This window comes from Phocoena sinus, chromosome 7, assembly GCF_008692025.1.
Source record: "Phocoena sinus isolate mPhoSin1 chromosome 7, mPhoSin1.pri, whole genome shotgun sequence".
NCBI classification, from domain to species: Eukaryota; Metazoa; Chordata; class Mammalia; order Artiodactyla; family Phocoenidae; genus Phocoena; species Phocoena sinus.
This window is the reverse complement of record NC_045769.1, coordinates 57,124,982-57,146,995: the sequence shown is the minus strand read 5'-3', so window position 1 is coordinate 57,146,995 and position 22,014 is coordinate 57,124,982. Positions and strand designations below refer to the sequence as shown.

General features: G+C 43.1%; 1 long non-coding RNA gene across 1 annotated transcript; it reads right to left on the bottom strand.

Moving 5' to 3' along the window:
* Positions 1–405: 405 nt before the first annotated feature.
* LOC116756682 lies at positions 406–10,115 on the bottom strand. Its single transcript, XR_004350732.1, has 4 exons — positions 10,005–10,115; positions 7,592–7,834; positions 3,664–3,751; positions 406–490 (listed from the first exon to the last, which is right to left on the bottom strand). It is a non-coding gene; the product is annotated as an uncharacterized LOC116756682 (long non-coding RNA).
* Between the last annotated feature and the right edge of the window lie 11,899 nt (positions 10,116–22,014).

Genomic DNA, 22,014 nt, shown 5'->3' with positions numbered 1-22,014 from the left:
ATAGTAGTAGAAAAAAAATAAATTTAACGTTTTGAATTGAATCTAAAATCTATTTTTTTAAAAGGTTTTTTTTGATGTGGACCATTTTTAAAGTCTTTATTGAATTTGTTACACTATTGCTTCTGTTTTCTGTTTTGGTTTTTGGACCCTGAGGCATGTGGGATCTTAGCTCCCCGACCAGGGATCGAACCCGCACCCGCTTCATTGGAAGGCGAAGTCTTAACCACTGGACCGCCAGGGAAGTCCCTAGAATCTGTATTACAGAGAATTCCATAAAACTTTGGTATGCCAAGGGACACAATTTCAATTAATTGAACTACATGGCCTTAAGATCAGTAAATTCTATTATTCCTAGAAAGCCTTGGGCTAAATTATGGACTAAGATAAATTAGCTTTTGAAGATACCTGATTCTTCCGTATAAATTGTCACACTGGCTGGATACACTTGATGAGCAGGTTCTGTAACATCTCTGGGTCTCTGTTTTCTCATCTGGGAAATGGGGATGATAATAGTAGTGGCAGTACTTTCTCTCACAGATAAACTATACAAATGTTAGCCACTTTTCTGAATATTTCCCTGATCCCTTCTGTGTGCTCCCTGCACCCTGTCACGCCCTGTGCCCTCATGATGTCTTCTGGGCAACACTTCATTCTCCCCTCACCCATAGGAAAGGTTACTTGTCCTGAGTTCCAGCTCATCCTACTCAGTACCCTGATTTTGGTTACCTGATAATCTGCTGCAGGCCAAGATGTTAATGAATGTGAATGTATCTATTTACCAGCCATTCCTGACACCTTGTTTGCATTTTGTCAGGGCTTAAAAGCCTTAAGCCAAACAATGAAAATAGCATTAATTTTAGTTTCTTCAATTGGCTAATGAGGAAGATTCTGGAGGGGAGAGATGGAAGGAGGGCCTAAATCTGGCTACACATAAGGCAGACTCTGGGGAGAGCCTGGCTTCGGGGCGGTCCTTTAGTGGCTCCATAATCAACACCCTATTGTGGCTGTTCCAGCCATAAGCCTATTTCCCCTCCAGGTCGGTCCCGTGCACCAGGAAGAGTTTTCTAGTTAATAAAATGTGCTGCCATCCCTTTCACCTTTAGAAAACATGAGGGGTGCCCTTGTTGAGTTCAGCATCTACGCTTCCTGTAGGTTTTATGGCAAGGGGCTGCATCCCGGTGTCCCATGTTCCAGCTACAGTAAGGGCCCAGTGGGTCTTCCTCCTGCGTTTACAAAAAGGGGCCTTTAATCCACAGCCATGCTCCCAGTTGCTGGAGAAATGTGGCCGCATCCCTGAAAGACAGGCTCTTTCCACTCAAACCAATTGTGGCACTTGCTTCCCTCAGCCCTGGAGCCTACCTACAGCTGTGTTTACTGAAGTGCGACTGTAATTTGCTACAGCATGCCAGAGTATTAATAGACAATTATTTATTGCAAATCTGGACCATTTATACTGTTTACTGGCTGACACAATGTAAAATTTTGATCCAAATGTTAATGTGTCCATGACATTGCATAATTCTGTTCCATGCCATGGTTTTTTCTCTTCTAAATGAATCGAATTTGCAGTACAAGGAAATGGCATTTTTAATGGATGAGTGATTTACAGCCTCAAACTTATAAGGCTATTATTTGTGTAACTAAGGGAGAGTTGACTAATTGCAATAACACAGCAAATTAGACAAATTTAGGATTATACTGGGAATAAATTCATGAGGAGAAAATGAAAATAACTCACAAAGTTCTTAAAGGGTAACTGAATAAATCTCACTTTAGCTGTACAGGGCGGTTGTATTTTGGGGGGAGATCAGGCACCTTTGAGGCCAAACAGACTTATAAATATTCAATTGAGTAGAACACAGATAAAAATTACCTCTTCATAAAGAACCATATGTGTAGGAGAGAGCACTTCCAATTCTCCAAATGTTTACTGAAATTGCCTACACAAATGTTTTCAGCAGTTGGGTGAAAACAAAGAGCTTTATAGTTATGTGCTATTTTCATGAAAAAGACATGAATTTTAGCATATTTACCTTCTATTTGTTGAGCATGCAACACAATGCCAAGGAAGAATGATTTCCTAATGGAGACCTTCATGATTTTTCAAAATAAAACTTGTGCATCAGCAAAAATAATATTTCTTTCTTTCTGAGGTATTCCACTTAGGTTGTTTATATTGATTCCTGTTATTCTGTTACCTCTGCCTACAGAGAGATTGTTAAGATAAAAAGTGCCTCAATGCAGCTCTAATTAAATCTCTGAGAACTAAACTCTGATGCCTAAACACAAGGATATTCAAAATAAAGATTCCTTCAGTATTTTAGTCCAGGTGGCTCCCACAGCTTAATGAAGAGAGAAAACAGATGTGGGGGGCTCTAAGAATAACGATAAAATATGTGTGTCCTTCCAAATTACATACAAAATGGCCTTCTCTTCTCCAGAAGACAAGATCCTCCCTCTCCCCTGTTAAAAACCATCCCCAGAATGGCCAGGACAAAGGACAAGCGCTTTAGCGTGGGGCACTTGGTCCCTTGAACCTCTACACCACCCCTCCTGCTGGTCCCCCTCTGCCCCTGCCTTCCCCTCCCATAGCAGCCCCCTCACCCTACATGTGAACAGTAAGCTCCAGATGACTTGGAATTCTTGGAACAGGCCATCCACAGCTTATCTCTGACTGGGGGGGGGGGGGGGGGGGCCTTTGTACATCCCTGTTTGTTCCCTCTGCTTGTGATGTCCTCCCTACTCTGCCTGGCTCTTACGCTCCAGGAGTGGGTTCAGATGACATCTCTGGGAAACCTCTGCTGAGCCCTCCAGCCAGACGTCTGCCCCTGCTTCCCCTATTAGAGCACATCCACACCCAGGTGAGAGCCTTGCTTCTTTAACCACCTTCCCCACTGGGCTGGAAGCTCCTGGAGGGCATGGCTTGTCCTCTTTACTGGACTTGGCCACAGAGTACACACCCAGTAAATATATGAGGAATAAATGAAATACCTATTGAATATCTACTTTGCCTCAGGCACTTAACAAGGCCTGTGAAGGATGTAACAAATGGCCTGCACATGCTCCCCTCTCCCAAATAGAGTAGCTTATAATTAAGTAAGGGTGATATAAGAAGATCAGAAACAACAAAGCAGAATTTGATAAGGACCACAGTAAAGGCAAAACTTGCTACAGGGTTTCAGAATAGTGAGATTCATTCTTTAAAAATCATTATGTGACTATTAAAAATCCTCCTCCTGGGCTTCCCTGGTGGCGCAGTGGTTGAGAATCTACCTGCCAATGCAGGGGACACAGGTTCGAGCCCCGGTCTGGGAAGATCCCACATGCCGCGGAGCAACTGGGCCCGTGAGCCACAACTACTGAGCCTGCGCGTCTGGAGCCTGTGCTCCGCAACAAGAGAGGCCGCGATAGTGAGAGGCCCGCGCACTGCGATGAAGAGTGGCCCCCGCTTGCCACAACTGGAGAAAGCCCTCGCACAGAAACGAAGACCCAACACAGCCATAAATAAATAAATAATTTAAAAAAAAAGAAAAAAAAAATCCTCCTCCTCCATCCCATCTATTCAGTCAGTCACTAAAGATTGATGTTATTTGTATGAGTTGATTGATTCTACCCTCTCTTCATAGCTACTAACACCACCAGGTTTACGCCATCATAGCTCACCTGTACCACGGCAACAGCTCTACTGGTCTCTTGCTCCCAGCTTTCTCTTCTTCAAATCCAACCTCCACACAGCACTGGAGAAGGGGGTCTATTTAAAACAAAAATCAGCAATCAGCTGCTTGTAGTTCCTACACACATAACACCCTGTGTGTCCCCTGTGTCGGCAATGCCATTCTGACCCACTACATTTTCTTTCCCACTCCTCCTTTAAAACCCAGTTCAGGTTGTTTAATGGGTACAGAGTTTCTGTTTGTCATGATGAGAAAGTTCTGGAAATAGATAGTGATGATGGTTGTACAACATTGTGAAGTATTTAATGCCACTGAATTGTATACTCAAAACTGGTTAAAATGGTAAATTTTATGTTATGTATCTTATACCACAATAAAAAAAAGAGGATAGTGACTATTAAAAATAAAAAATCATTATCTTCTCTTTGTTTCTCTCTCATGTTCTCTGAAATCAAGCAGATCAGGAATTAAATCCTCATTCAACAACTTATTAACACTGTGATGTTAGATGGTTTACTTTACCTGAGCCTCAATTTCCTCATCTGCAAAATGAAGACAATATTATTTACGTTACAGGGTGCTGTGACGATTAAGAGAGGGCTAGCGCCCAGAAAAGGCTCAGCAAATGGTGCTGGGAATATTTCAAGAGGATGCGCTACTTGTTTGCTCAGGCCTGCTCTACTGTACTTCAGGCTTTATTATTCAGCATCTCATATTTTACCTGTTGGGGTAGGAGCCTTATCTGCTTATTGGCATATAGCCCATCGCTCATCTTCAAATTTGGACACAATATACTCAGCTCCTTTCAAAATTGATTGTAAATTAATACTTGGAAGGGCTGCCCTACTACCAATAGGCTTTTGTTTGGGATTTTTGGAATTTTAACGACTCAGGAACAGAAATCATAGCTTACACTCTGCAGGTAGTCAAAGACTTTTTGTTGAATTTGATGGGAGAACTTAAAAATCTGAATTATTTGTTCAGCACCTATTTACTAAGTTCTTGGATAGACCTTCTTGCTGTATCCATCTTTCCTTCCACAGACTTTTATCTAGAATGGAGAAATGTCAGGGGGAAATGGAAAGCAGTTAGCAACTGCAGCAAGGTAGACAACAGTGATGTAATGACCGGTTGAAATTGAATCAGACTTTAATATTAATTGTAGTGTCCGTGTCAGATTGAAGGACCAAACACCACTGCTGTAATTTACATGGTAAAGGAAGCCAAGACTCCTGGCCACCATATTAATAGTAGACCCAGGGCTATACAGTGATCAAGAATTTGGGTTGCAAAATTAGATAGGCCTACACAGCTGTGTGACTGTACAAATTACCTGATCTTTTTAAACTCCAGATTCTTCAGCCATTTCATAGGGATTGTAAAACCTACTTTGGGAGATTACTTTGTGACTTAATTGAGACAATGCATATAAAACACTTAACACAGTAAGAACTCAATGCATGGATATTTTTATTACCATTTTGAAGATAAGTCATGGAATCTGTGGCATTTTGAAATACATTAAGTTAAGGATGCCTGTTTGATAGAGAAGATTTTTACATTACTCTTACTCAACTGAATGCCCAGCCTTTAATTGTTAGACAGTGCAAACTTGCCTTCCTCCAGACTGCCAAAGAAGGAGGCAGGTGTTAAACACACATGGAAGAAAAAAGATCAATAGACCCCAAGGTCCTACATAAATCAATGCAAATAGAAATTCTGCATTACTTGTTGAATATACTCAGCTACCACTTTCAGTACATGTGACATTGCTTAGTCTTGCTTTCTTTGCCATCATGCAAGATTAGAATGTGGAAATATTAAAGAAATTAAAAAGGAAAAACATTTTTTAAGCTTTATCTCAGAGAAGCCTGGAGAGCAGTTTGGCTCAGGCCTCTGCATTCAGGAAGAGCCTTCAGTCTTTTCTAATCTGTAACCACCCACAAAGACACACTGACAGAGTTAAAGAAAACACACGTCAGACGAAATTCAACCTGGGTCCCCATGTTGGATCACAAGGCTTGCAACAACTATTAAGGAATATTATTTGCATGTTATTTAAATATGTTTAGATCAACAGTTATCTTGTCTGAAATATTTTGTGGTAAAGGCATGAAATCTGTTTATTAATTGAAAATATATGCCACAAGCTTTGTAACCCTGTTTAGATGTTTCTTCACTTCGTAATACTTAGAACCTCTGAAAACAGAAGTAGCCTGGGCCACTACCTTGACATGTAAGTGGTCACGCCCTTCCTAATGCACGCATCTGATTAATGCCTGATTCTGATCAACAGGGGGAAACTACCCCTTTCCCTATTAAATGTATCTGTTTTACTTTCACATCGCATCCAAGAAGAGAAGCCATAAACAGGAATATATTGGTTAAGAGCCAGTTTTTAATTGTGTCCAACGGAAGAATTCCTTGGGAGTTGCGTAGGGCTGTTCATCACCGATGAATATCAAGAGGAATTCAGATTTTGTATTATTTGTTCTAAACCAGAACATTTTACTTATTGTTCATAATACACATTGAAAGCAGACACCGAAATGGCTCATTTGGAGCCTTTCCGTGCTCACCCGCTAATGCACATTAACGCCAGTACACATTCCGTATTACAGATCCATAAAATGCATTTGCATAATATTGAAATTATAATCCCAAATGTGTAGTAAAAACCTTTATGAAAAATTGTTACTGCTCAGCTACTATACAGTGGCTAATTTTTAATCTTCAGCCTCTCAGCTGCAAGTAAAGATGGGGTATACTTTTTTTTTTTTTTTTTTTTTTTTTCCGGTACGTGGGCCTCTCACTGTTGTGGCCCCTCCCGCCGCGGAGCACAGGCTCCGGACGCGCAGGCCCAGTGGCCATGGCTCACGGGCCCAGCCGCTCCGCGGCATGTGGGATCTTCCCGGACCGGGGCACGAACCCGTGTCCCCCGCATCGGCAGGCGGACTCCCAACCACTGCGCCACCAGGGAAGCCCAAGATGGGGTATACTTTAAATAAAAACCTCGAGATTAGGAGCCTGGAACTGAGGTCTCCTTTTTTTTTTTTTTGCGGTACGCGGGCCTCTCACTGTTGTGGCCTCTCCCGTTGCGGAGCACAGGCTCCAGACCCGCAAGCTCAGCAGCCATGGCTCACAGGCCCAGCCGCTCCGCGGCATGTGGGATCCTCCCGGACCGGGGCACGAACCCGTGTCCCCTGCATCGGCAGGCGGACTCTCAACCACTGCGCCACCAGGGAAGCCCTCCTTTCTTTTAAGTACGATATTTTTAGGCGGAGAAATATTATCTCTACCACGTTAAACAGTTGCCTGCACAGTGATTCTGGCCTTTTGTGGACTGGTGTCTTGACTTTTTAGATTTGGTTGAGAAGTATCACTAACTTACCAGCCTAGTGTCCGCAATGGGATGAGGGTCTGTCTCATGACCCCATTAGAGGGTCTCTGCCTCATCCATGTAGGAGCCGGCTGGGAAAGAGTCGGAGTGGCTGAGGTGGCAAGTATTTTGGCAGAGAACCCATTGGCCATGGTCTTTTGATCCAGTCTCTGTGCTCAGCACTGTGGCAGACTCTTGATTAGATTATAACAAAGAGCCCTCGTATTAATTCAGTGAGGTGGATATAGATCCCTTATGATGAAACAGCCTAGAATGGTTGCACACTTTCATCTCTCATCTCTCAGAGGTAGGCCCATACCTGCTAACTACCATATTCCAACTGCTGCACTCAATTGTAGTGTTAAGTACAGCTGTTTGATTCTTCCTTCAAGTGATTCCACAACTGTGTTTTCAAATAATTTTCAGAGAGTTCTAGCTGAGACTTTCCAGAATTAATGTTGCTGAGTTACATTTCTACCGGGCTTTATTGACACAGACCTTAATAAAGGGAACCGCAATGGTTGGGCTGAACACTCACCTTGTGCCTAGTGGGGCCTGGTCAGAGTGTTTCCTCTATGGAAGTGGTCATCCCTTGGCCATTGGCCCCTCTAGGCTTTTCCCATGGTCCTAGCAGAAGTTTAGCCCTCTGTGCAACCTCAGGAAGCTCTACTCAATTCATGTTTATATGGCAACCAAATTGTGAAGCAAGGACATGTTCTCTAGTGTCCTCTCACCAGGCTCTGCCACTTTCTTCCTCTTCTCTCTCTTCTGAAATTTAAAGCTGCAGGAAGGAGAAGAGAAAACAGAGTCAAACAGGCCTGTCCTCACTGGATGCCACCTTATACTAGGGGCTTCCTGACAAAGATGGAGGGAGAACAGAAATGACACAGAATAAATCTCCTACTTTATTTGGGGGATTTTAGCTTGGAAAAAAGGTTTTCTTATTTCCCTAGTCATTTATTTTGGTTTATTTAATTTAGTAAGTACAATGCAAATCCAAAAGGTATAATAGTTCAAAAGTTATTTTTTGTACTGTGAAAAGTCTCTTTTCTATTTCTTAAAACCAACAGGAGCGGGCTTCCCTGGTGGCGCAGTGGTTGAGAGTCCACCTGCCGATGCAGGGGACGGGGGTTCGTGCCCCAGTCCGGGAGGATCCCGCATGCCGCGGAGCGGCTGGGCCCGTGAGCCATGGCCGCCGAGCCTGCGCGTCCGGAGCCTGCGCTCCGCAACGGGAGAGGCCACAACAGTGAGAGGCCTGCGTACCACAAAAAAAAAAAAAAAAAAAAAAAAAAAAAACCAACAGGAGCATATTATACATGATATTCTAATGATATTCTAATCTTTTCATTTATTAGTATCTTTGAGATCCTTTTTACAGGGACGTATAGAGCTGCCTCTTTCTTTTAACACATATGTGCCTTAACTTATTTAATCAGCCTTCTTTTTTTTTTTTTTTTTTTTGCGGTACGCGGGCCTCTCACTGTTGTGGCCTCTCCCGTTGTGGAGCACAGGCTCCGGACGCGCAGGCTCAGCGGCCATGGCTCACGGGCCCAGCCACTCCGCGGCATGTGGGATCCTCCCGGACCGGGGCACGAACCCGTGTCCCCTGCATCGGCAGGTGGACTCTCAACCACTGCGCCACCAGGGAAGCCCTAATCAGTCTTCTTTGGATGGATATTTAAGTTGTTCCCCATTATTTGCTATTACAAACACTGCTGCAGTAAATTACTAATTCGTAGGTCCTTTTGAAACATGTGACTAGATCTGTAAGATAAAGTCCTAGAAATGTAATTGTAGGAACAGAGAGATATACACTTTAATTTTGGTGGATTTTGAAAAACTATCCACCATGGAAACTGCACCAATTTACAGTCCCCCCTTCCCCAACCCACCAACACCACATGAGAATTCCTTAGCTTAACCTTTTCTATCAGGAGGGTCTAGTAAGCGATGACTAGGACCTGACGGAAGATGGCTTCAGAGGAAGGCTGTATAGAGGCCTGGCTTGGTGGATGGCAGCTGGACTTTAGGCTGTTCCTAGGCATGTGACAAAATGAGAAAGACTGGGAAACTCTTGATGAGCCCATTCTATTCATTTCAAACTAGTCTGAAATAAACCCAAACATATGGGTCTCTTGTCTGCTGCTAAAAATCTCCAGGAGGTAAATTCCACAGCCTTCTTGGGTAAACTATTTGGACTTCTCACAACTCTTCTGAAAGTCAGGACATTTTTCCTTATGTGTAATATAAATCTTTCCTGCACTCATCCACTTGTGAAAAACGTGTGCTAACATTTCCCCAAAGCAATGCAAGTTCAACTAGCCAGACAACATGATGCTATAATTTCATGGCTAGAGTATGTATCCTCCTTTTTTTAAAAAATAGCATACATCCCCTAAATCATTTTAGAAATCTTTAATGCATACACAAGGGGTAGCATGAGTGTTTTCTTTTAAATCTGTGTTTAACCTGGCTATGGACTTTATAGAGACTGTGTGTATATGTGTGTGCATATAAAATTTTGCTATGCCCTCTTGTTTTATAGTTATAAAGTTATCTTACTTTCTCGTTAGATGCTGATTAATATATAGCTTTCTTAATAACACTTCCGATATCACTTCTGCTGAATGAGAAAGTGTCGCTGTAACTGAGAGGTTTGTAGGTTATTTCTGAGTGTGTCTTTCTTCCTCTGTTGAGATACAATAACTATTTCAGGAACATTTGGCATCCAAAAATTCTCAGCATTGTGCAAATTAAAACATCTGCTTATACTTTGACACCCTCATTCTTCAAAGGTTAGTTGGATTTGCGGTTGCTTTGTTCAACGAGACTGCTCTTAGAGCCCAAGGATGCACATTTAATTATTGGGAAGATATGTTTGACAGAGCTGTGGGGGGAAAATCACCCTTCATATTCGGACCAGCATTAACATTTTTATAGAATGAGATTACCTGAGAGTCAAAGAAGGGGGTAACTCCAGGAAAATAAATACGAATCTATTCGGTCACTGGTCTTCTGCTGATTTACAAGACTCCAGCCAACGACTCTTTGCTCCGTTGCGTAGAACTCATCAGTTTGCTCTCAAGCTGGCATTGCTGATTTCTGCTGAGGTTAAAGACAGCAAAGTAAACTCTGCTTCCAACAATAAATAACAGAGGGAGTTATTCTTTTCACTCAAACAGGCTTTAGATTGCAGCAGACAGCTACAACCAGGTGCATTTAGCTACATTTGTCATTGCCACGAATGCAAAACATGTAAAGAATCTGCTGCAAAAGGGTCTCTAGCCAGCCCTTTTCCACCTTAAATATTCTTCCATCCCCAACTGTGGTTGAGCCGTGGTCACCCAACACCAGAAGGAAGGGCCAAGGTGCCTGTGGTAACAGCAGCATCTCCTGACTGGTTTGTTGATTTACACAGGTCACTGGTGCCAGCTAGCAGATTGTACACTGGAAGTCTTTCTGTGTCTCTGGCCAAAGACTGGTAATCTCCCTGGGCAATGCCGAGATAACACACGTCAAGAGGCAGCAGTGGCTGGTAAGCCAACTCATCACTCACTTTGCCCTACCGCCCCGCCTGGCCTGCTCTTGCTGCGGCCTTTTCATTGCCATTCCAGAAGCCGGCAGACCTTAGCTGTTGGACTGGGAGGGAAGGGAGAGAAGGGGGAATACAGAACACAGGCAGCAAGAGGGATTTGGTGAGGCAGGAACCAGCAGGTGAACAATGACTCATTTGGAAACGTGCAGCTGGGTGTGTGTTATTTGCATATCAGGGACCCTTTGTTAAAGTGGCTTGCCCAGCTGTGTGGGCGCATCCGTGTGAGGGCTGATGTGGGGCGGGAGATGAATTCTCAGGAGAGCAGAGTTACTTCCTATCTAATTTGTGTACAAGTTGGGGGAAGGCGCTCTCATCCGGGATCCGCTGCAGAAAAGCTTCGAGGTCCTGAGATTTATTTTCCTTCTGCCAAGTATATTATTTCCAAACTCGCCTTTTCAAGATCTTGCAAATTCCCTTGAAAAATGATTTAACAATTTAATGAAAACAACAGTGAAACAAAAGCCACGTTGATGAGGAACAGAGGTAAGGCTGGGTTGGAAATGAGTGACGAACCTCGTAATGAGGTGTGCAGCTTTGTATATTAAGTGATTTCTCGGAGGTACTTTTCCAGATGTGATGGAATACATTTATTTTTGTGCTCATCTGAACTGAAGTAATACAAATGAGATACTAAAAAGATATGATTACGTGCAGAAATAGGCGAAGAATTTAGAATCCCAATTCCATAAGTTAACAGCTGTGCGTGAAGCAGTTCAAAACTGCTTTGAGTCTGCAGGTTGCCTGGGAACTTCTGTCAAGCTTGTATGGACCAGTGATGATCAACGTGTGAATCCTGCATGTTTATAGTTCAAGGCGACTTTATTTCAGGCAAAAATAAATAGCTGGTAGTAAGAAGTCCTTCCCCACCTGAAAGCCTGCAGTACGGCTGAATACAGCCACTGTGGTAGCGCAATAAAACGGGATGAGTTTTAAACTACCAGATGGTACCCTGTACAGTGCCTGAAATAAAATGGAGAATTAGGGTGCCCTAAGGTGTGCACAGGAAAGGCAATTACATGAAATAAATGGGCCTCAGGCCTACAGGATGCTCAAGTATGCTACACAGAAGACAAATAGTACATCTGGTGAACAGATTTTATCACACTCTGGAAAGACATAAAGCATGCCATCGAATATCAGATCCCCATCTCACAATGACATTTTACCTGTGCTGGTATTCAGCGCTGTTTATTTTAAAAGGTGCTGTAATCTCAATGATGTGTTTTAAAATCCTCCTTAACATTGTTTTCAACTACATACTATTTTTGTGGGGACAGATTGATACAACGCACTAAGATTTTGTGGACAAGTAGCCACTCTGGTCTCAGGGGATCCTGTTTTTATTTCATTTATCTCATTGCTGATGTGATTTTAGTAATAGGATTATACTTGTCAGCACTCCCTGTTTGGGAAAATGCCAGCGTATTTTTAATGCTAGTTCCCACATCTCCATTTCATTGTCCGTCACCGCACTAGAGTTCCCCTCCACACCCCACCCCCTTTTCCTTAACGTCAAAGAAAAAACAATTTTAGGTGGTGAGGGTTTGCAAGGAGAATTCACTGGCCCATAGCCCTTTCTTATTTCTTCTCCACAAATGCAAATCTGTTTTCTGTTTGAAAATTGTGTGTTCCTTTTCTATTGTAAAAACAAAAAATACTGAGGAACACGTAACATTCATTTTTGTTTTAAGAGTTGCTGTAATAAAATCCTCTCAATACTTAAAGATAGTTTTAGTGCCCCTCCTAGGATTCATTCTAGCTTTGATAATTGGGTAATTGCATCCCCTCCTCCACCAAGAAATATTTTCACCCAATTAAGTTTAAAACTATAATAAATTTTAAAGAATTATCGTCTAAAAATTCATACCCTAGAACCAGTATTAAGTAGGAATATTAATCTTAAGCCGTGGAGCAGTGCAGCCTATTTATATGCTTCTCTGCCTTCTGTGCAGTGTCCTAGCTCCTCAGAGCTGCCACTGGCAGTGTGGCTTCCCTGAGTGCTGGGCATGAGCTGCAGGGGTCCAGAAACTAGTGCCCTTCACTGCCTGTACGATCCCTTGACTTCCACGTTCCAGTCCTTCTTTGTTTCCAGATAGCATTATTCAACCCTTCACCCATTCATTCATTCATTCATTCATTCCTGTCCTGTAGCTTCTAATTGAGCGGCAAGGCCCAAGCCTGGAGCTGAGGCTGAGCATGGAAGGTGCCCAGGATCCACAAGGTTCCTGCAGGGCTCACACTCGACTCCTTCCCATCTGCTCCACAAACCAATGTGTCCAGATCAACTTTCCAGGGCACTATTCCAAGGTAAAACCTCTGTTACATATACTGTCTATGCTAAAGGGCGACCTAGTGACCCAGGGCACTAACCACATCGTTCGCATGTGTAGTAAATGGGGAGCAGCACCTAGAAGGTAGCCCAGGAGTTCACATTTTAAGCTCCAGCCCACTAGAGACACACAAACCTCCTGGTCCCTCCTTAACAAAAAAGTGCAGTCACAGCCCCCCAAGCCAGTAGATTTTGGCAACAGTAATGCTTGGGGCCCTGGAGCCAGCAGCAGGGACAAAAGAACACCACTGGCACAGCCGAAGGCAAGGTCTGGGAGAAAGGAAAAGAGCAGGAGAGACTTAGTGCAGCCACAGCAAGAGAGAGTGAGGGGAACTGATTACCAGGGGAAGAAAGAGAACCAAAAGGAGAAACTCAGTAGGCCCAGCTGGAGGAGAGGAGAGACCAGATCCTGTTCTCTGGGGACAGGCAAACCGTGAGAGTGTTGTCGGGCTCCTGTCTTCTCTCCACCGTCACTTGCTTCAGACCTGCTGATTCCTTTCATCCACTCAGCCCCCTCCTCCTAAGCCACGGGTTCTAACACGCCACCCCCAAATGCCCAGATGTGCTCTTCCCTGGTCTCCCCTGCCTCCTCAGTTAGCCATCTCTGTCCCGTTCCTACTTACTATGATGCAGGGAAAGCACATGGTGACACTGGATGCCCAGGTAATTGTACTTCAAATGAAAAGTGGTGAGAGAACAATGGTCTTGAAAACACAAAAGCAGTGGTGCTAAATCTCCAGGCTAGCATGGTTTTAGGTGCTGAGTTCTATTAAGGAAGACTATGCCAGTGACACAATTAAGTTGGTAGAAAAATTGTAAGATATATAGAAAAACTTTAGCTTCTAAAGCCCTATATAAATTTCAAGAATTTCTGAGCACATCATCAGTGAAGTTGTTTTAAAATCAGGATTGTAATACTTGAAAAAAAAATCAGAATCTAGTAACCTTTTCTCTTCAAAACCCTCCTGATAGGTGGCGGGGTTGGTGGTGGCAATTGCGGTTTACAGGGGGGAAACATCCTAAATTTTGAAGTTCAACAGCTGAGCTGGGGCTAAAACCAATCTGATATTTAGCTCGTTACATCAAATGCAGAACTGATCATGATGATAGCAATAATACATGATGTTTTATTCACTTTCAAATACTTCAGTTGATTTCAAAAATTTCATTTGGGGAAATAAAAGTAATGCATTTAAGAATATAGCCTATTTAAGCAAAGGGCAGGAACAGATGACAGGAAAGAATTTGCAGGGAATCTCTTTTGTGTCTGGATTCAATTTTTACTGTATTCAGATTTTTCATCAGTTCTTGATAAGAAGTCCAGTTAATAAGTTGCAGGCAAGGGTTGCATCAAGGGGGATGATGTGGATAGTTGTACATTTCTAGAAGGCTGTGAAAGAAAAGTGTGAAAGAAAAGGCAGGTCTTGTTAGGAAGTATGTTAAGTCTCTTTCAATGCTGTTTCTCCAAGGGCAAGTTGGACCACAGGTGGCTGCTTGCTGCCTAACGCTCCTTGGTGTGTCCCCTGTCCTGAGGCAGGTTAGCTGAAGAAGGGATCAGACTAGAATCAGACAAGGTTGCAGGGAGCCCCTCCCCCCCACCTCGCAGCTGGAAGTCGCCTGAGCAGGTGCAGAGAAAGGTCATTTCCATGGCAGTCGTCACTAGGTTCTCTGCCAGGGAGGTTGGTTGGGACTTAGTGGACTGGAGGCAAGATGTCAGCATCTCTGTCCTGCGCTGCTGCACCAGCAGTCAGTGAGTCGCCCCCGGCTTCACAGTGCAAGGCCTTCCAGCACAACAGACACAACAGGAATGCGTGGTCCCATGCCTGCTGCTGTTGTTTCCTAGCTCTGTAAACTTGGGCAAGTTATTTCATCTAAAAGCCTCAGTTCTCTACTCTATAAAGTGGACATGAAAATAGTAGTACTTTCCTCATAAAACCATAATGAAGAATAAACGAGATAATCCAAATAAAATGCAAAGTCCATTGCCTGGCTCACAGTAAGAGCTCAACAATTTTTAGCTATTCTTACAAATAATAACTGTAGACAAGGAGAAATGAATCAGAGGTGTAGAGAGAAGGAGACGGAAATGAGGCTTTCTTTGGGGTGCTATAGAAAAGCATCGGAAGGCACATAAGAGACAAAAAGACTTGGAGGATGGCATAGTGGGGTAGAGGACATGCAGGTGGTGAGGAACAGAATTAGATTGGACTCCCTCTCCATCTGATGTTGCAGGGCTCCTTATCACTAAGGAGCCTTATCCAAGGAATGGGAATCCTTTGGGATAAATAGAGGAAAGTGGTGGATGTGGGAGAGTAAATCATGCCTTCTTGTGCTAGAAGCTGGCTCGTTGACAATAATAATTATATGGCAACTTACCCAGTAGTTGTTGGATGTGGTAAGAATTGGGCCATAGCTATCATGGTACATGTGGGTATAAAGGCAGGAGAAAGGGGGAGATGACTCCTGAGGCTAACTGTTGGCTGTTAGGAAGGAAACCAAAGTGAGGACAACTCCAGACTGTCTCACAGGGTTATTGGCAATGCTGTTAGAAGGTCCTTAGAGACCATAGGACCTGCAGAGTCTCAACATGCAGATGAAGGTGATGCAAGTGGAAAGGTTTTGTGCTTGCAGGAAATGGGTGACATTGAGGAAGAGGAGAGAATAAAAGGTTCTGAATGAATGTAAATGGTATTAGATGCTGGTATTCAATTTTTTTAAGGTGACAGAGGCAGAAACCCCTGACCTGTATTCCTTTCCTTGCCACACCCTCACCCCACCCCAAACTACTTCTGGCTTCTGAAATGTGCAGAAAATGAGCAAATGAAAACAGAGGGAAATAATCCCTGAAGTCAATGGCTAGTCAGCCACACTTAAATATCTAAAAAAGGAGAATAACACCCTCAAAGGTGTCATCAACCAACGAGAAGGGCAGTGAGTTGGTCTCATCTGGAAGTTTTCTGTGTCTCCATAGATTTGTTTCTCAAGGTAAATCACCAGTCTGTCTAGCCACATTTGTTAACAATGCATGTAACTCTTAATGGCATCTCAAAAGCCTACTTACTCTCAATTTCGCTTCTCATTCGTTTTTATGATGCTAGAAAAATTCAGATTATATAGGCTTTCTTTGTGCTGAGATGGTAATTTTATATTACTGTAGATTAATAGCATTTTTAGTGGTATTTGGTATCACTCATTTGTCTCCTATGGTCATAAAGATATATATTTTTTCTAATTTGGCTTTGCCAACAAATAAAAAATAAGAGTCTTTTTCTGTTGAATGAGCGAAAAAGTCATTCTGATCATGAACAATTATTCCCTTTTAACATACCCACAATCCACCATCTAATTGTTTTTGTTATGGCAGCAATACAGTTTCTACAAGAATGTGTATGTGCGTGCCTGCGTGCACGCATGTAGTTTGGCCTGCAGATGAATCTCTCCTTGTTGCTACTTGATCTTCATTTTGAGTTCTGATTACTGAGCCTTCAGCTTACCTGTTTAGAGCCTGTTCATCCAGGCACCTCTACTTAGGAAGACTGAAACCTCTCATTGCTTCCCCTTCCTCTCCCTTGGTCCTGGAGTTTTGCAGATATCTTGCCTTTGTGAGCATATCGATATGTCTGGAATTCTATTCAAAGAAGTCGTCCTGCAGTGCTCACAGGAGCAAGTACCCATTCCAAGGACGGTTATTATGGAACAGAAAGGCAGCCAGACTCGGTTTAGCTATCGCTTTTAAGACCTTCCTCCATCTGCTAAAATGTGCACTGAAAAGTTTCACATGAAATGCTGATTAGTACCTCAGTGTAGATTCATAGAACGATCCACTCTCTCTCGGTTTACATCCCACTTTCCTAACTACCTAGTCACCTGCTCTATTGGAAAATTTTAATCATCTCTCTGACATCAGCTTGGCAATTTCAGCGGCCACTTCACATCTTTCAAAGTCTTTCTGCTCCATTTCATTCCTATTTCTTTTCTGCTTGTGTTAATTATTTTTGCAGCCAGCATACATGTTTGTCAATAATGCATTACATTTTCCATGTGTCAGTTCCTCAGCCCATCAGAGAACCCTGCTTTTACATTCTGAATCTATTTTCCCCTTTCCCGGCTCAGCTCATTTTGCTCTGGGCCTGCCTCTACTCCTCATTCCAAATCATCGCAAGTTCCAGGAAACTTGGCACTTGCAAAACAGTCCCCCAGATTAACGGGGTCTAGTTCTCTACAGAGCATTAGGTTTGGGCCTGCAGTGGGCTGCAGGTTGTCTGACTGCAGACACAGAAGCCCCAAGACTTCTTCCATACCCGTGATGCCCTCACCTTCTGAGATGCCCACTTCTGGAATGTGCAGAAGACAGTTCTCCCTTCTCAAATCAAGGACCGGGATATAAATTCCCCATTAAGCTTGAGGAGCATGAAAACCACTCCTGACCCCACTAGCTCCATCCCCAGTGTGATGTCTTTGCTTAATGAAAAAAGCCTTCTCTTAATGGCCATACAAAGAAACACGTAGCACAGTCCTAGGCATGTACCAAAGCTCAGTAAATGCATACACAGTTGAATGTGTTGCACAGGCTGCATTTTGGGGGTGGTGCAGGGGGAGGCGTGTGGCTCTTTTAAAAAAAAATTAGTAGTGTTCTGCCCTCTGTCCCAGTATAACCTATTCTTGGGAAGGTTCTAATGGTTGATATTTCCTTTCATGATTAATATCAAGGATATCTACAAGTTGTCATAATCCCCAGACTACCTTTATTGTTGCTTCTGAGAATTCACTGACTAGTTCCCTCTCACAGGCCAAGGAAACACCATTTTAAGAGAACTCTCTCTGCCTCTCAGAATGAATGCCCTTTTGGTGAAGGGCACATGAAAGGAAGTTTCTTTTTTGTTTTGCTTTTGTTTCAGATTCCCTTGGGGGTTACACACATCCTGTTCTAATTCCCCCGTTCCTTGGGGAAGCACTCAGCCTGTGACGGCCGGGAAGAGGAGGGGTGCAGGCCCGGAGCCTCACGGACAGAGCTGAGGCTCCTCTGCGTCTGTGCTGCCCACTTGGTCTTCTCTTTTGCCCAAGTCCGTCACTCATGTGCACCGGAATCTTCCGAGTGCCACCCACTGACCCTTGGTAAGATTCCATTTCTTACTTCCCTTCACTGTGACCTTCCTTGGCCAGCTCCTTATCTTTCTAACAGCCTTCTACCATCTGGGAGTCCTTCACGCCCGTGCTGCAAGAGAATGCTGGCAATGGCTGGGCCGAGAAAACTGAAGTATGGAAAATGGGAGTGCTAGGAGGGGAGGAATACCATCTCAGACTGAAAAACAATCGGCTCCTGCATACTTCGGGATTTTAGGTCATCAGGAAATGTCTTTCACCATTAGCCCTTTGCAAACAATCACAGCAGATGATCATTTTCTACTAATTGTCCCACAAGGAACATTGCTTTTCAAGTGTTCTTCCATGTACTCTCTGGCAGTCAGGCTAATCTGCGAAGATATTGACAAAGGCCGGCCAAGGAAGAAGGAGACCGGATGAGGGCGTCGCATCATTCCGATACCCACCTGACCCCTTGACTGCTCACACAGAAACAGAGACCTCTCCTCTGCAGTCCTCGTCCTCTCTCTTTATTCCTACATCTTCTTGGAAATACCTTTCTTGAACTTGAAGACCCCCTCGAGATATTATTTTCCAGATGAAGGACTTATGCTGGAGTCTTTAATTCACAATAACAAGAAGATGAAACATTGTTGTGCCACCTCTGGACTCAGTGCCCTTGTGTTGGAAGTTGACACAAGACGGACACTGTGCAGCTCACCTCTTCCACTCCATGTTCAGCTCTAGTAGCTAAGTCAGGCTAAACACTGCCTCCCCTGGCCACTTGCCCAGGTAAACTGAAAGGACAATCACAATCAAGTCGATGTTGCTAAGAGAGCTCTCTAACATGGAGCCGGGCGGCCATTGAGGAAGTGGGACTTCTGCACGTCTCAGCGTGCACAAAATCTGACGTTTTGATCACTCATTGTCCTACTCAAGATACCTATTGGATCCTTACCCTAAAATAACGTGACAGCCTATCTACTTATCAAACCCTTACCCTAAAATAACTTGTGATTCCTTAAAGGACAAGTATCTCCCAACCTGCATCAGAGTCAATCACAATTCTCGCCTGGCAACTTTAACAATCTTGTTAAAGACTTTTTCTCTTTCCCAGAATACTCTTTCAGTTTTACCTGAATCTGTGTCTTCTGAATTGCAGTTCTTAAGACCCCCAAATAAAGTTCTTTGTTCTTTGCAGCCTCGATATTGATTATTGTTTGACAAAATAAAAATGAATTGTTAGTTTTATTTTGTTTACTAACTCCACAAGTCAGGGTAAGCTAAAGAAAAGTATAAGAGGAAATGTGGACAAATTCTCTGTCTTTATTTATAGGCAATATATACAATTAATCATGCTTTAAGAAAATATTTCCTTGGAACAATCACAGAGAAGGGTTTTGTTAAGAAAAGTTGAGAGCAGGGGAATTCTACATTACACTCTGCTGAATTAAAAAAAAATCAAAGCTTCCATAAAATTCAGATAACTTTAGCCAGTGAAAATCTCACCCAGTTTCCACGTGTGTAAAATGGGGATTATGAAATTACCTGTCTCGTGGGCTTCTTGGGACTACTTCATATAATTTTTAGAAGAGTACCTAGTGCTTAGTAAGTATTCTGTAAATGTTAGCTATTATTATCAACTAATAAAATTCCCAGTTGCTCTTATGCTAGATGATCCATTAGGGAGAGGTTGCAAACTAATAGTCCATGAATAGGATGCCGTCTGCATGAATAGACTTTTAGAAATTTTTGTTTTAGTTGCTGCATTTGAAAATTGGGAGATTTCTCACATGCACAAAAGGTATTTCCAATTTTGCTTTAACATAGGAGGACGTGTGACATGGGGACTGCATCCTGCAAGGCAACCCTGGGCAAGAGCTGAAGGGCCCTTTCCAGGGGCGTGTATCACCTGTTTGCGAAATCCCCACTGTGCCCTCCTGTCGTCCACTGAGCCATTTGCATTTCCCTCTCCTGTCTTACACACTACCAAGCACTTTCAAAGAGGCTCTTCTATTTTGTTTTGCACAAACTGTAAGACAGGAGGCTAGGCAATACTATCCACATTTTATAGTTGAGGAAAGTAATAAAAGGGTAGGTTAAGTGAATTGAAAAATGCTGCACAGTGAGTTTCTTGGGAGACCACCCTCTTCTCCAACAGCATGCTTCTTCCCGAACCCCATGGACAAACTCTGCCCTCAAATTTCCTCAAAATGTTCTTTGCTGTGATTTTTAAGCAGCAGGGTGACTTGATGTGCCAGTTTCAAATGGTAAGTTCAAGTGTGACCTAAGGTGTCTGAGGAATGTCCTCTCCACTCTGCTAATAAACAAGGCAGTCTCTATTTGCATGGAGTTTGGCTCCCAAGATAATTCAGTGTCCGTGTGGCTCCGTTTCACCTCTGCTTATTTCCATTACCTTGCATATTAGTTCTGTCAAGTGGATGGGCCTGCTGTTCCCCAGGGTGGCTATTATAAATACTGGTACTACAGTGAAATGCTTCCAGTCTTCTGGAACCTCATTTGAACTAAGCAAGTTCTCCATAATGATCATTAATTATGTATTGCTTGTATATAAATGTTGAATATTAATCTTCTGTTTACTTTTTCTATGCCATCAGACTTTTTAGAGGTTCTTTGTAATGCACTCTTAAGTGATGGCCAGGAGCAGCTTCTCCATTTGGGACTGAGTGACTTTTTTAGCTGACAATTCACAGTGGCAGGTGAAGGCTTGATCTTGTAGACCTGGCTGATAGACCCGCTTCCCTTGGCAGATACGGCAACCTAGTGCTCATTGAGGTTACAAATCATCAGTGCCCAGGTACAAAACCTCACCTGAACCTTTTTGTAAGTCTGCCAAGACTGTCTACTTGTTTATAAGTTTTATGAATTGAGTCCATGCCAATAAGTTCCTGCAAGGTGACTGAGAAGAGTCTAATGACCAACCCTGGAAGGAAGGACATGGTGGGTGCTGGATACATTCTGTTCCTTTCTCATAGGAAAGATTGGACCCATGCTGTAGTGGGCCTGAGGGTTCATCTGGTCTGGATCCTTTGATAAATGTCCTTCTGCCAAGGACCAGGTTCCAAGTACTGGATTAAATCTAAAAGAGTCTCTCATGACTTGGGACAGACTCTTCTTCCTATATTGAATTAGACTGGAAGAAATGCCTGCTGTTTGGTTTAGTTTGACCTTACACTATGGGGTTGTACAGAAATAGATTAACATCTGTGCAGGTGATGGCGAGGTGCCAGTGTCTTCTTGGCACAAGGTCATGGAGCTTGAGCTCAGGAATAAGACAGACCTGGATTTGATCCCATGCTCTGCCACCTACTACCTATGAAATTTTAAGCTTTCATTTTTGGTGTGTGTGTCATAGACTGTGCATTTTTGTCCCAGTATTATTGGGATATAATTTTCATATAACAATGTACAAGTTTAAGGTGTATTTAAGGTTTCTTAAATTTTACATAAGCCTTGGTTTTTCTCTTTGTTTAATAGGAATGCTAACTACCCAGAGTCTGGTACAAAGCAACTGCTCAGTACAAAGCTGTAATAATCATTTGTTTATTATTAGTCTGTGAGTCCACGCTGATCTCAGCTTTAGAGTACCCTCCTGACCTTACTCATCCTGAGAGAGAGAGGCTGTTTATTGGGCTGTCACCATTTGCCCATCCCTGCCTCGCCTGTCTTTGTGATCAGAAGTTAAATATGATGGAGGCAAAGGAGATCCTTCTGGGTTTAGTTATGAGCAGGATGAGGAAATGGCCCTGTGCCAAAACCATAAATTCGCCACAAGTCTCTTATGGTAAAAAATGCCCATTAAAACCTATTAGAGGCAGGCATGCTTATGACATGTACACTCATGTCTGAGGAAGGTGTGGAAGATTGCATGGGAGAAAGTAGGCATAGGCCTGAGGTCATTAAGGTACGCCTGACATGGTCTGGGGTCATGTGG